This window comes from Apis dorsata, unplaced genomic scaffold, assembly GCF_000469605.1.
Source record: "Apis dorsata unplaced genomic scaffold, Apis dorsata 1.3 scaffold_39, whole genome shotgun sequence".
In the NCBI taxonomy this organism is placed as follows: Eukaryota; Metazoa; Arthropoda; class Insecta; order Hymenoptera; family Apidae; genus Apis; species Apis dorsata.
This window is the reverse complement of record NW_006263341.1, coordinates 231711-243982: the sequence shown is the minus strand read 5'-3', so window position 1 is coordinate 243982 and position 12272 is coordinate 231711. Positions and strand designations below refer to the sequence as shown.

Genomic DNA, 12272 nt, shown 5'->3' with positions numbered 1-12272 from the left:
TTTTTTTTCTTTTTTCTTTTTTTTTTTTTTTCCCTCTCCATAGAAAAACTCGGAATTCTCGAGCGGATCCCGCTTAAACTCGAATCGGTCGAGGTATCGCCGTTCCCGTTTTCAAGCGCGAACGCACGCGTATTTCCCACGAGATGATGACGCGTATGCAGGCACGCGCAAAACTTGGCGTAAACCGATCGACGCGACGCGACGCGGCGATGCCATGTGGCCTCGCATCGAGACGCATTGTCTCACCGTAAAACAACGGGGGATCGCTTTTTAACAATTGGGACGGATTACGTCGTATAGAACCGCCATGCCTCCCCTTTCTCTCTCTCTCTTTTTCTCTTTTCTCTTTTTTTCCTCTTTCTTTCGCACCTGCGTGCTTTTGTTCCTCGTTATACTTACTTAGATCAAAATCAGAAATTTTCCATCGATTACATTCGATGAGAATTATTCGAGAAAGTGGACGTCTTTAATCGTCTTTTCGATATCGAATATACAATAAGCGGAATACGATATTTATATCAGGGGAGCGTGCAATTGAATTTTTTGCACGGAGAATTGATCGGATTAAAATTGACACCGATATTTATTTCGCTTAATGGACAATGATGTTCCGTTTGTCAACGATGGGATTCGTTCGTATATATTCGTTCGAAACGGTTATAACGCGCGCGCTGTTAATAAACGACAGCGTGTAGACCGATAAACGAAAATTGGATCGAGTATCGAAGGATTACTCGAAAAAAAAAAAAAATTCGCTGGAAACTACGTTTTTTAATAAGTGATAATTAACCAGCGATAAGTTATCGAAAATTTGAACGAACGAGATTAAAGTTGTTTCAACGAGAATGAGAATTTACGTGTCGCAAAATATACAACGAATTTGGATTTGAAAAATTTGGAAGAAATTAAAAATTGCAAGGTTATAAAAAAGTGTAAAGTAGAAGAAAATTGGATCGAATATCGAAAGATTACTCGAAAAAAAAAAATTTGCTGGAAACTACGTTTTTTAATAAGCGATAATTAACCAGCGATAAGTTATCGAAAATTTGAACGAACGAGATCAAAGTTGTTTCAACGAGAATGAGAATTTGCGTGTCGCAAAATATACAACGAATTTGAATTTGAAAAAGAAATTAAAAATTGCAAGGTTGTAAAAAACTGTAAAGTAGAAGAAAATTGGATCGAGTATCGAAGGATTACTCGAAAAAAAAAAATTCGCTGGAAACTACGTTTTTTAATAAGCGATAATTAACCAGCGATAAGTTATCGAAAATTTGAACGAACGAGATCAGAGTTGTTTCAACGAGAATGAGAATTTACGTCACAAAATATACAACGGATTTGAATTTGAAAAAAAAATTAAAAATTGCAAGGTTGTAAAAAACTGTAAAGTAAAAGAAAATTGGATCGAATATTGAAAGATTACTTGAAAAAAAATTTGCTGGAAACTACGTTTTTTAATAAGCGATAATTAACCAGCGATAAATTATCGAAAATTTGAACGAACGAGATCAGAGTTGTTTAAACAAGAATGAGAATTTGCGTGTCGCAAAATATACAACGGATTTGGATTTGAAAAGGAAGAAATTAAAAATTGAAAGGTTGTAAAAAAACTGTAAAGCAGAAGGGAAGAAAAATGGAGTTGGTTAAACAGCACGTAGACGACGTAGGGGAAAAATAGGATGGGAAGAAGGAAGGAAGACGATTGGTGCATCCAGGGGATAGCGGAGAGGAAACGTGGTGGTCGTGAATGTTTGAAATGGGATTCGTTTACATTTCGAACGGTGTAATAGCCGACTTGGCGATCGGCCGTTGGACTTTCTCTATCCTTTACGATCGCGTTGGTGTTTCGGTCACGGTTGAAAACGCGTTCATAATTAAAAGAGAAACGAGACGAATCCTCCCTTCGTGCTCGCCTTCGTATTTGCCAGACGCTGTTTGCGGATTATTTAACCGGAATACGAGTTCTTTTTTCTCACCTTCGTTCACTTTATCCGTCAAACGAAATAGCATTCGGCCTCCGTGAAAATAGAAGATGCGTTTATGATATACGTACGTGATATGTATCTCAAAATCAAACCCCTTTTATACGCGTGTTAACGTTTGAGAAAGAGATACCTCTGTATCGAAGTTGGAAATTGGATTGATATGATCATAGACGATATTTCCTACGATTTTCTTAGCTCTTCTACTTCGTAACGTGATTGATGCGCGTGTAAGCACAGTTCCATCGGTTTTATGGGGACTCGGATCTAAGATCCAACGATTTATATCACTTGTACGTACAACATTCTTTCTTTTTTTTTTTTTCCTTCTTCTTTTTTTTCATTCGCAAAATTGACGTACGATTTCGGATTTCACGTACACGAGCGCAAAGACAAACGCGCGTTTTTTTTCTTTTTCATCGTTCAAACGCGTTTCGATACAATTTCCGAATATTTTTAAACGTTAAAGTACGTCGAATATAAATATACGCATTTAACCGTAATTTTATTTTTTAATAATTTTATAAACATCGATTTTAATAATTTCATCGACTACGATATATCCGAAACAAAATTATTATTAAATTTCGATATAATGAAACGATCGGTTTCCAATTTTCAATTTTTTTCTCATTTTTTTTTTTTTTTTTTATAATTTTTCAATAACCGATATAATATTTTTTTTATCTCTAATAATTCGAAAATTTCCCAAACGAAAAATTCAAATATTTTTTTATTTCCATTTTCTATTCCTTTACGCGAAATAAAAATTATTCCGCGAGAGAAGAAACATCAATTTTTCTTCGATAATCTTTAAACGCTTACCAACGATTTATCAAAACCGGCTCGTATTAAAAATTGTAATCGATCGATGTCCAACATGGCTTTCTCGTGTTATTATCGGTAATCGTATTCCTGACTCGTTGAAAGAAAAGTTTGAAAGCGTCCAAAGATAACTGTCCAACTTTCGACCACGCTTGCGCGACGAAAGAATAGATCTTTTTAACGGAATATTCACGAGAGTGCACGAGGAAAGGAATAAAAAAAAAGATAGGTACACGTATAAAAATATTGAAATGTAATATCTATCGATAAAATAATACACTGTTCGATCTATTCGAAAATCGAAAACGCGTTGCGATTCCTCGAAAAGAAATGGCCGATCGTTCGTTTCAGTGGTTTATAAATGGATAAAAAGAAAAACATGCGATGGACTAATCGAGTTAGTAAAACGTTTCGTTTTTAAACATTCGATCATATCGCGTCGATATTAATGTTTCTATAAACAAAAGCATTCTCGATTTGATTTTTTTCCCCCCAAACTCGTTAAATCATCGTTAAAATCTTTCGTCCGCTTATTTCGTTTCGTTTTCACTATTTTCTTTCGATTTACTTTTCGATACATGGATTCGACGCGAAAAATATTCGTTTTAACGGATATTCGATTAATTATTCAACTCGTTTCTAATTATTTCAATAGCTTTCGAAGTGAATTTTGAATCCGTAAATTAAAAAGTAAAACTTTTTTTTTTCTTCGCACATTAGTTAGTTATTCTTCGAATCTGAAGAACAGTACCATCACCATTACCGTTGGATAAATCTTTAAAGGAAGGAAAAAAATTCTCGATTAGATGGAAAAATCGTAGCAGAAGATTAAATATATTTTTTGTATGACTTTTAATTCGATTATTTCGTCTAAATTGCGGCCGTGAATATTTCAGAGTGACGTAAACGACAAATTGAAAAAAACGCAACGTCGTCTAAAAGTCTTAAGAATTTATAAGAACACGCCTCCTATGAAAGTTTCTTTCGTCGGAGAGAGAAAAAAAAGAATCGACGAATACATTTTCTCTTCCATAAACCAGACTTGATGCGTTTCTTCCTTATAATCTTTTTCTCTTCGTGGTTTTTTTCTTTCTTTTTTTTTTTTTTTTTTTCATTCCAGATTTTCTTCAACCCACGTATTCATCTCTCTGCCACGTTCCGTAAACTTTCTCTTTAAATTAATCTACTCTAGATCTCTCTCTCTCTCTCTCTCTCTTTCTCGTTGCACGTACACAATTTAAAAATATGAATTTGCATTGAAAGTTTAATCGCGTTTAAAGTTGGACGAGCGACAAGTGAGAAACGCGACGGAACCTTCCTCCTATCCGTTTGAATATTTCTTTCACCGTTGATTTACGGGAAAAAACGCGTCGTCGATCGACTACTCATAAACTCGTGAAAACGTGAAAAAACGAAAAACAAAACGAGTCGTTAAAAAACTAATATCCTCGATCGATGTAACATTTTTGCCGCAGTTTTTGTCAATTTTCAAGCGTACGCGAAGAAAATGACGGTTCGGTGACGCGTAAACAAATGCACGCTCCTATCCCTCCATACAAATGCAAATTTCGTTTCTACCGTTGCTTTTTTCTCCTCCTCGTAATACGCGTAATTTTTACGCGGGTAAATCGTTATTGGGGATCGTAAATGGGTGGAAATTTTTGCGCAAACGCATGGGGGCGGGCGCACGAATCGAAGCGAAATGGAGCGCGAGTTGTTTCTCTTTCGTCCTCGCGATTCGATTCCACGCGTATCGCCGCTCCATCGTGCAACTTTCATTTCCCGTTCATAGTTCGATCTCGTACTATTTTTCCAATATTTCGCGGATAAATTTCTGCGAGGAGATGTTTCGAATCGTCGTGCTAACGAATCTTTCCCTTTTTTAAAAAAAAAAAAAAAAAAAAAAAAAAGAAAGAAAAATTTCCAAACCAAAGTTTCTTTCTACCGTCAACTTGCAACTTGGATAATTAACAGAATTAACAATTAGAACGCGTTCGATTTGTTCTCGATCGTTTTCACAGATCCCTTTCAGATCCGCCTAGAAATCGTGAAATTTTTTTTGCTCCGCGAGAAATTACCGTTCTCCTGCTCGAGTGACGAGTAAGAATCAAAAAGAATTCAATTTGCATGAGAAAGAATCTCCACCGCTCAAACGTGGTTTTACAGCCGCTCGTAAAGGCGGGAGGGGAGGAAGGGAGGGAAAAGTGGCGGATAGTGGAAAAAAAAAAAGAGAAAAAAAAGAGGAAGAAAAGGACAACGCGGCAACGTGGTCGGGAGAAAGAAAAGAGGAAGAAAATGGAAATACGAAAAACCGAGCATCCAAGCCGGCATAAAATTACGCGGAATTACGCGTATGTCTGCCGGAATTGTAGCGCGACGCCCTCTCTCCTTCTGCCCCGACGCTTTTTCCTAAATATTAATGCTCCCTTCTCTCCTTCGCCCGTGCTAGTGCTAATTATTTACAGATCCCGCGGGAGACGCGACCGCCATATATATATATATCTCCCTTCCTATCTTCCTGCCCTCTGTCGTCGTCGTAAAACCTTCGATCGTCGTAAAAAAAAAAAAAAAAAAAAAAAAAAAAAGAAAGAGAAACGTAAAATTGCAGTTCGGCCGAAGCGAAATCAAGCGTGCTTATCGGCCCAATTTCAACCCTATCTTATCCACGCGTATACTATATTCGATCGAGTCGTTTTCGCACGGAAAAACGTATCTTTACGTCTTACGCGTTTTATGATAAGCTGTTTTACGATTTCATTCTTCTCTCGGTTCTTTCTTTCTTTCTCTCGTTTGTTTGTTGGTTGGTTGACAAAATTTTGTGAAATTCGTGTAAAATTCGTGTGAAATTAAAGTGTATTACGGAGATTATCGGGGTAAAGATCCTTTTACGAGAAAAAAATGCGAATATTGACGAATTTAATACGTGGAAAGGAAAATGGAAGAATTTTAAATATAAAAGACGTAGAAATGATTTGACAATTTTTGCGACTTGTGCGAATTGGCGCGGAAAGAGAGGGTGAAAATCCCTCGAACAATCGGGAAAAATTATTCTACGAGCGCGATTCAAAATTCTCAATCGGAGAAAATATACGAGGCATTACGAATTAACAGGGATTCGCGATCAACTTTATCCTCTGAGGCTTGTTTTCTCTCGGAATTTTCGTTGAATGTTAAAAACGATTGATCGACGAACAACAGTGCAGCTGTTTAGTTGGAAGACTATTTCATTTTCCGGAGGGAGGAATATGATTTAAAAGAATTAAAATGCTCGCTATACATATATATATATATAAAAGGTGCAGGTGGTTTCTACGGAGAAGGGTGCATTCCCTTGAGATGTTTAAAAAAGTAAGGAATTCTCTGCGGTAGCGTTTAACAAGAACCGGAGAACTTGTATTATTCGAGTTATGCTTTAAAATTAAACGATATAAATCAAGATAAAAGAAAAATTGAAAAACGTATTTGCCATTGAACGTTCGAAGGGATTAAAGAAAAATTGTTCGATTTTATCGATTGGGAAAATAATTTTAATTAGCGAAGATATTTCCAAGTCTATAATCTAGATATTAAAATTAAAGTTATTTCGTTAATATCGATTATTCGATAAAGAATACACATCCGGAAGGCGACAACTTTCGCGAAACTTTTCTACAAATCCAACGAAACTTATCGATGGAACGCCACCATTACGGTTGAAACATTTATGGCGATGAAACAATGCTTTGTACCCTGGAAAAGAAACCATTCCGGCGATTTTCGCGATACAAAGAGGCACAAAGGAGCAACCCTAAAAAGCATTCCACCAAAGAAACTTTTTGAAACCTGTTACAAAGAGGCGGGAAGGAAGGAAAAACTCACCGTCATCCGCATTACTCTCGAATCTCGTCATTTCTCAATAATAAAACTCTTTACCCTTTAAAAAAGGGGTTTAAGAAAGAGGAGGTCGGAGGGGTTGCCTCGATTCAATTACCATCTTTTCTTTCCCTATATATAACCTATATATAACCATTCTGTACGCGTGATCGCAATTTCATTGGCGACGCTACCTATATACCGGTTATGCTTCTCTCGTACCGCGCGTTCCTCACGGCCAGCGCCTTAATCACGCCGACGTATTTACAACCCGATCACCATAAAATGGACCGAATTATGGGGAATCGATGCTCCGATAAATCGAGGCCGCATAGAACGCGACGCGTTGTTCGCATAACATCCACTCCTCCTCCTCTCCATCGATTCGTTCCAATAAAGAACGCGTCACCGGTGGATGCGATTCCAACCCGTCAACCACGGAGACACGTTTTAACAATCGCGAAGAAAACAAAATGTTGGAGAGAGTCGGAGGGAATCGAAAATCAAGGGAGAGGGGGGAGAGGAGAGTTGCGTTTTCCCTTTTATCAGGGAAAAAACGCGCGTCGTTTCACGCGAATCGTCGATAGTCGCACGTGAAATATCGTCGATCGATGTATATATGTATAACGATTAAATATTTACGTTTGACGTTTCGCTTTTATGATTATTCATGAAGCGATCGCGTTCAATCGTTTTCATGGGTTTTCCGTCCCGTTGCTTTAATTCGCGGGCCAAAAGTAAAGCGCAAAATGCGGCAACGATTTCTTCGAAAATGTTATTAAAAATGTTACGTTATTGATATAATAGGTTAACAACAACGATGATACCCATTCCATAGAGGTTTCGTGCAAAATAAATGATCAACGGTCCCGATGGGATGTTATGCGCGTAATCATTCACGAAGCAACAATTACCAGAGATTTTAATGAATTTTCAATCGACTGTTATCGTTGTTTCGATTATTAACGATTCGCTCCTGATACCTGTGCCGTGTATAAATCTGTCGACGATCCGTGACCAGCGAAATTTCGTTCGGCGCATCTTTCATTTCGCCACGAATTCGCGAGGTTGCGAACCGAGGTGGCGCAGCTTATCGCCCTTTTCGACCCCTGTCTCTCACGTTCCGTCGCGTCGATCGACGATTTATGTCTACGTCGTATTATTGATCGAGTGCCGTCGAGAGGGAAATTTCTCGATCCCTCGCGCTAACCATTTCTCAAAGATGAAGAACCAAGAATTCTCCAATGATCGATTCACGATGAATTACGACATTCGATGAAACGTTTCCACCTAAAATGCACACGCGCTTTTAAATGCACAATTGTACCGATAATTACGATTTATTAGTAATATCGATGAAAAGTTCTGAGAGATTTATACACAAATCCTTTTCCAAATAGATTATCGTTTTTTCGCGTCCGAATCGAAGACGGTTTTAAAACTAGAGGGAGGATTTCTTCGCGTAGCGATCGAAAATGTGTTATCGCGTTAAAAGATTAAATTACAGTTTTTTCTTTTTTTCTTTTTTTAAAAAAAAAAGTCACGACACGTATACGGAGAAAAAGGAAATAGACAAAGAGGGATTAACCGATGTTCTCTCCGGCGAATGATTCGGTTGATTGAAAAGCTCGTTGATCGAATGGAGGTGCTATTGGTCGCCTGTCCATAAAAAATCAATTACCATCGGATAAATCATTTTCGTTCATCATTCGGTTCGGTCGGTTTCGCTGATTTTTATTCATTAATTCGGAAAACGGCGAAACGATTTGATTATTCCGAGCGATTATTGACGGGGCACGAATCTAGTTCATCTCGTGGCCGAGATCGATTCACCACGAGTCATTGGGCGCGTTGCCGTGAAACGTTGGGGGCGAAGGTGGCGAAGGAAGTCGATTTAAAATGCACGCGTGTCCGCTCGTGTTTCAAAAGCTGTGTCGAAAAAAATTTCATCGAAAGATAAATATCACGAGTTTCAACGCGAGATCAAACGCGAGCATTACACGTACCGTTTCAACGGAATCGTACAATTTTCCATTTTTAATACGATTCAACGTACGATACGTTCAATAATCGATTCTAATGCGGTCGAATTTAATAGCCAACTGGACGACGTATTAAATAATTCGAATGATATGATCGAATTTTCGGGGTTCGTTGTATATTTATCCAACGCGGATGGTAAATCTTTTTTAAATCTAATATTTTTTTTTTTAACTTTGAAACGTTGAAATTATCATATATAATGGAAATATGGAGAGAAGAATATAAAGTCGTTTTTTAAATCGATAAATGTTCATTGACACGGAGGAGCGAAACAGAAGCGACTTCCTATGAGTCATTATGAGGCGGGCCACGTTGAAATATCGCTGCTTTTACCGCGTCACGTAATTGCGACCTGCCGGAATATTTCGAGCCGGAAAAGGAGCCTACCTACCCTTTACGTATCGCGTGTTTCGATGATCGAAACGATGGCGAATAACATGGTTGCCGACTTTTGTCTCCTTTGTGCTTTTGCTCCGGATCGCTGCGGATGTTTGCGTGTTGGACGGTGATGAAATTTCGAAACACCGTTCTTCTATCGAGGGATCGTTAATCCTGATTAACTTTTAAGTTCAACTTGATATTTCACGAGGGTTATAAATAGAAAATGCGACCAAATTACCCGTCGTCGAAATTTAACTTGGAAATCGCGTTCGAACGATGTAAATCGATTCGTAATTGGATAAGTGAATATAGACGAGTTGCCCTTATGTCTCTTGAAACGGAAACAAGTGTCGATCGTATCCTCATCCTCCAAAGAGATATCTTTCCTTCGAGGAAAAATGTATTTGCACGTAGAGAGATTGGAAGAATATCGAGAGAAAAATCGAGAAATGATTTACTCCCCGCCCGAATTAATAAGTTCGAACCACGATCTTGTTGCCGAAATTTCGATCGGACGTAATTCGTGGAGGAACGATCTGTGGTAACGAGCTGCGATTCGAAACTGGGCGTCGCGAAAAAATGTCGTTCGATCGCACGTCCGCTATCAAATTTTATACCGTCGAATCGGAATCGTTCGAGCCTGGGTCCCCACCCTCGTCGAATCTATCCAGCGTAAAAAGTCGGCTCGTTCCACGCGCGAATGATCTCGGGGAGACGAACGAGGTCGTTCGAAAGAAAAGGAAAGAAAAATAAAAAAGAACTCATTTTCGAATATTATTCTCAAACGAAACGTATTTCCTCGATTTACCGGTAAATATTGAATTATTATTTCCGTGCACGAGTCTGTACGAGATAAAATAAATCTTCTTACCGCTGTTACACGGCTTTACCGGCCCGACTTTGTACGGCTAATGGCGAAGATAAATGTGAAATATTAAGAATGACGTTATCTGGAAAACCGTTTCTCAGAAAACTACTTCCTCTATCTCACGATTCTCTATAAACGAGTATCACGAGCATCCATATACGATCAAATTCGAAATGTCTTTCGAATCGATCGTTTTTTGATATTAATTATCGGTAATTCTGAGAGAGTATCGTCGTATTTGCGTTTATGATTTTATCGTTACGCGTTCGTTGAAACGAATCTTTGCCTCGATCGATAGAATCGATTGTTCGAAAGGAAGAAACAAGGAAGAAGGAATCGGCGATGAAACAAACGAACCGCACTCGTCTAGTTCCAACATTTCCGCTCGAGCACGCGTTCGCATTTTGAAGAGTGGGCCGGCTAACAAGACGCGCTCGAAATCGACACGTGCACCCACCCTTCCCACCTCCGAACGTCGTCTAACGCGAGAATCGAGAGGAACTTTGATGCGGTGTACTCTCGAGCGTGTACTGGCGCGAGAATTAAAAACGTGTCAAAGAGTTGAATTTGACTTGACGTGTTTTTTCAACGCCGACAACCTTTGTGATCGCGCGAACGCACTCGATTCGAGTTGCTCTTATTCGTTTTCGAAACGACGCGAAGGATTTCGAGATTGAATCGAGGAGCTATACTCGTAGGCCAAAATAAAAAAAAAAAGTAATTAAGCGATCGTGCCAAAAAAGAAAAAAAAAAGAATCTATTCGAAACGAAACGCTTAATTTCGAAACGAAAAAAAAAAAAAATATCTATAAATCGCGCTCGTATTATTAAATTCGAGATATCTCGTTTCGAACGTGTACATAGAAAAATTATTAGAGTATTATAACGAGGAGGAAGACACGATTTTTAAATAAATCGGCTCGATCAAAGATGCGAAACAGAAACAGAATTTGGTGATAATTTATCGCGCATCCCGCGTAAATATCTCTGTTCGAGCAAAAATTAATCTGGATATATCGCGATATTAGCAAATAACGCAGCAGAGATCACTGGCGGCTATGTGCCCGAGAGTATCGGACAGGATCGATGATTCTGTACAGAATTCTATGGACATTCGTAAAGAGAGAATGGTCGAAACGTTGTTTGAATTGGATAGATGTTTGTCTAAAGGGAAAAATTGGAGAACGAATCTGCCGATCGTTTTATTCGCGTATATACGATGTATGTAATAAATTACGCGATTCGAGCAACCATCTCTTAAACACTTTTGAACCCTCGTATACGAAAATATACGTAGCTTTGATTATCGTCTTACGATTGTGAAAAACACACGTAACGAGAAATTTGCATAAAAAAAATCTATTAATCATGGAAAAAATAATTTTCAACAGCCGAAATTCGAAAATAAACCGAGAGACAGTTGAAATTATAAGAGAAAGATTTAGTAGAAAGATGGGTTTTAATAACGGTATGGTCACGATTTTACGTGGCAACGACAGGTTGGCAAAATTGGTGAAAAGACGAGGAGAAGAAGTGATATAGATAGTAAGTAAACGCGACGAAATATATTATCGACATTTTTCTTCATCGTTGAATCGTGAAAAGGGGAGCAACAAAGGGTTGGAAGAAGAAATCGTAAATCAAAACTCTTGTCTATTCTTTTCTCGTTTCTCGGCCGCGGGCCGCCTCTATAATCTATTCAACACGTTTCGCGGGACATTGGTGATATTTCGACAGATGAAATGCAAGTTGATCGAAACGCTTTTTATCGAGGAATTTATAATATAATATCTCTCTTTATTATCTTTATCGTTATCAAATTGGAGCAATTTGCACAAACGGGAAAAGAAACTTTCAAGTCTCGAAACTGTGTGATCAAATATACGCGATTTAAAGTAAAGTCTCGCGCAGTCCATAGCGTGAGTATTTTTTTGTATTTTTCCCTAGTCTGGTCGCGGGATGCTTGCATCTGGGTCTCGCGATTAATTACCGAAATATCGGAAACAAATTAGCGCGTCAGTTTCAAGGGTTTCTTGAAAATCAATTCTCGACCAAATGAGTAACGAGCGCGAATAAATATTTATTAATCGATAATTATTAACCTAGCAATTAGAGCGAGTAATGTGGCTATCTGCGATACGATTTGGGAAGATCACGCGAAAAAAGAAAAAGAAAATCTACAAAAACTCGTGAAAACCAATTCCTTTTTCCCTTCTTTCTGCATCGCACCGCGTATTTTATTCCTTTTTCCTTCATAAAGGAATATCAAATGATAAGAGTTATATACGCAACACTGCGTATTAAAATTTCACTTACGA

At 38.2% G+C, this 12272-nt stretch overlaps 1 protein-coding gene and 1 long non-coding RNA gene across 2 annotated transcripts in view; one reads left to right on the top strand and one right to left on the bottom strand.

The window, feature by feature from the left end:
• Window positions 1–12272, bottom strand: part of LOC102675753 (connectin-like) — a 179889-nt gene that overhangs the window by 39645 nt on the left and 127972 nt on the right. The window lies entirely within an intron of this gene.
• Window positions 1–12272, top strand: part of LOC116186320 — a 23740-nt gene that overhangs the window by 4621 nt on the left and 6847 nt on the right. Inside the window, exon 2 of the long non-coding RNA XR_004151291.1 lies at window positions 6128–6131. This is a non-coding gene — a long non-coding RNA (uncharacterized LOC116186320). The remainder of the gene's footprint in view (window positions 1–6127; window positions 6132–12272) is intronic.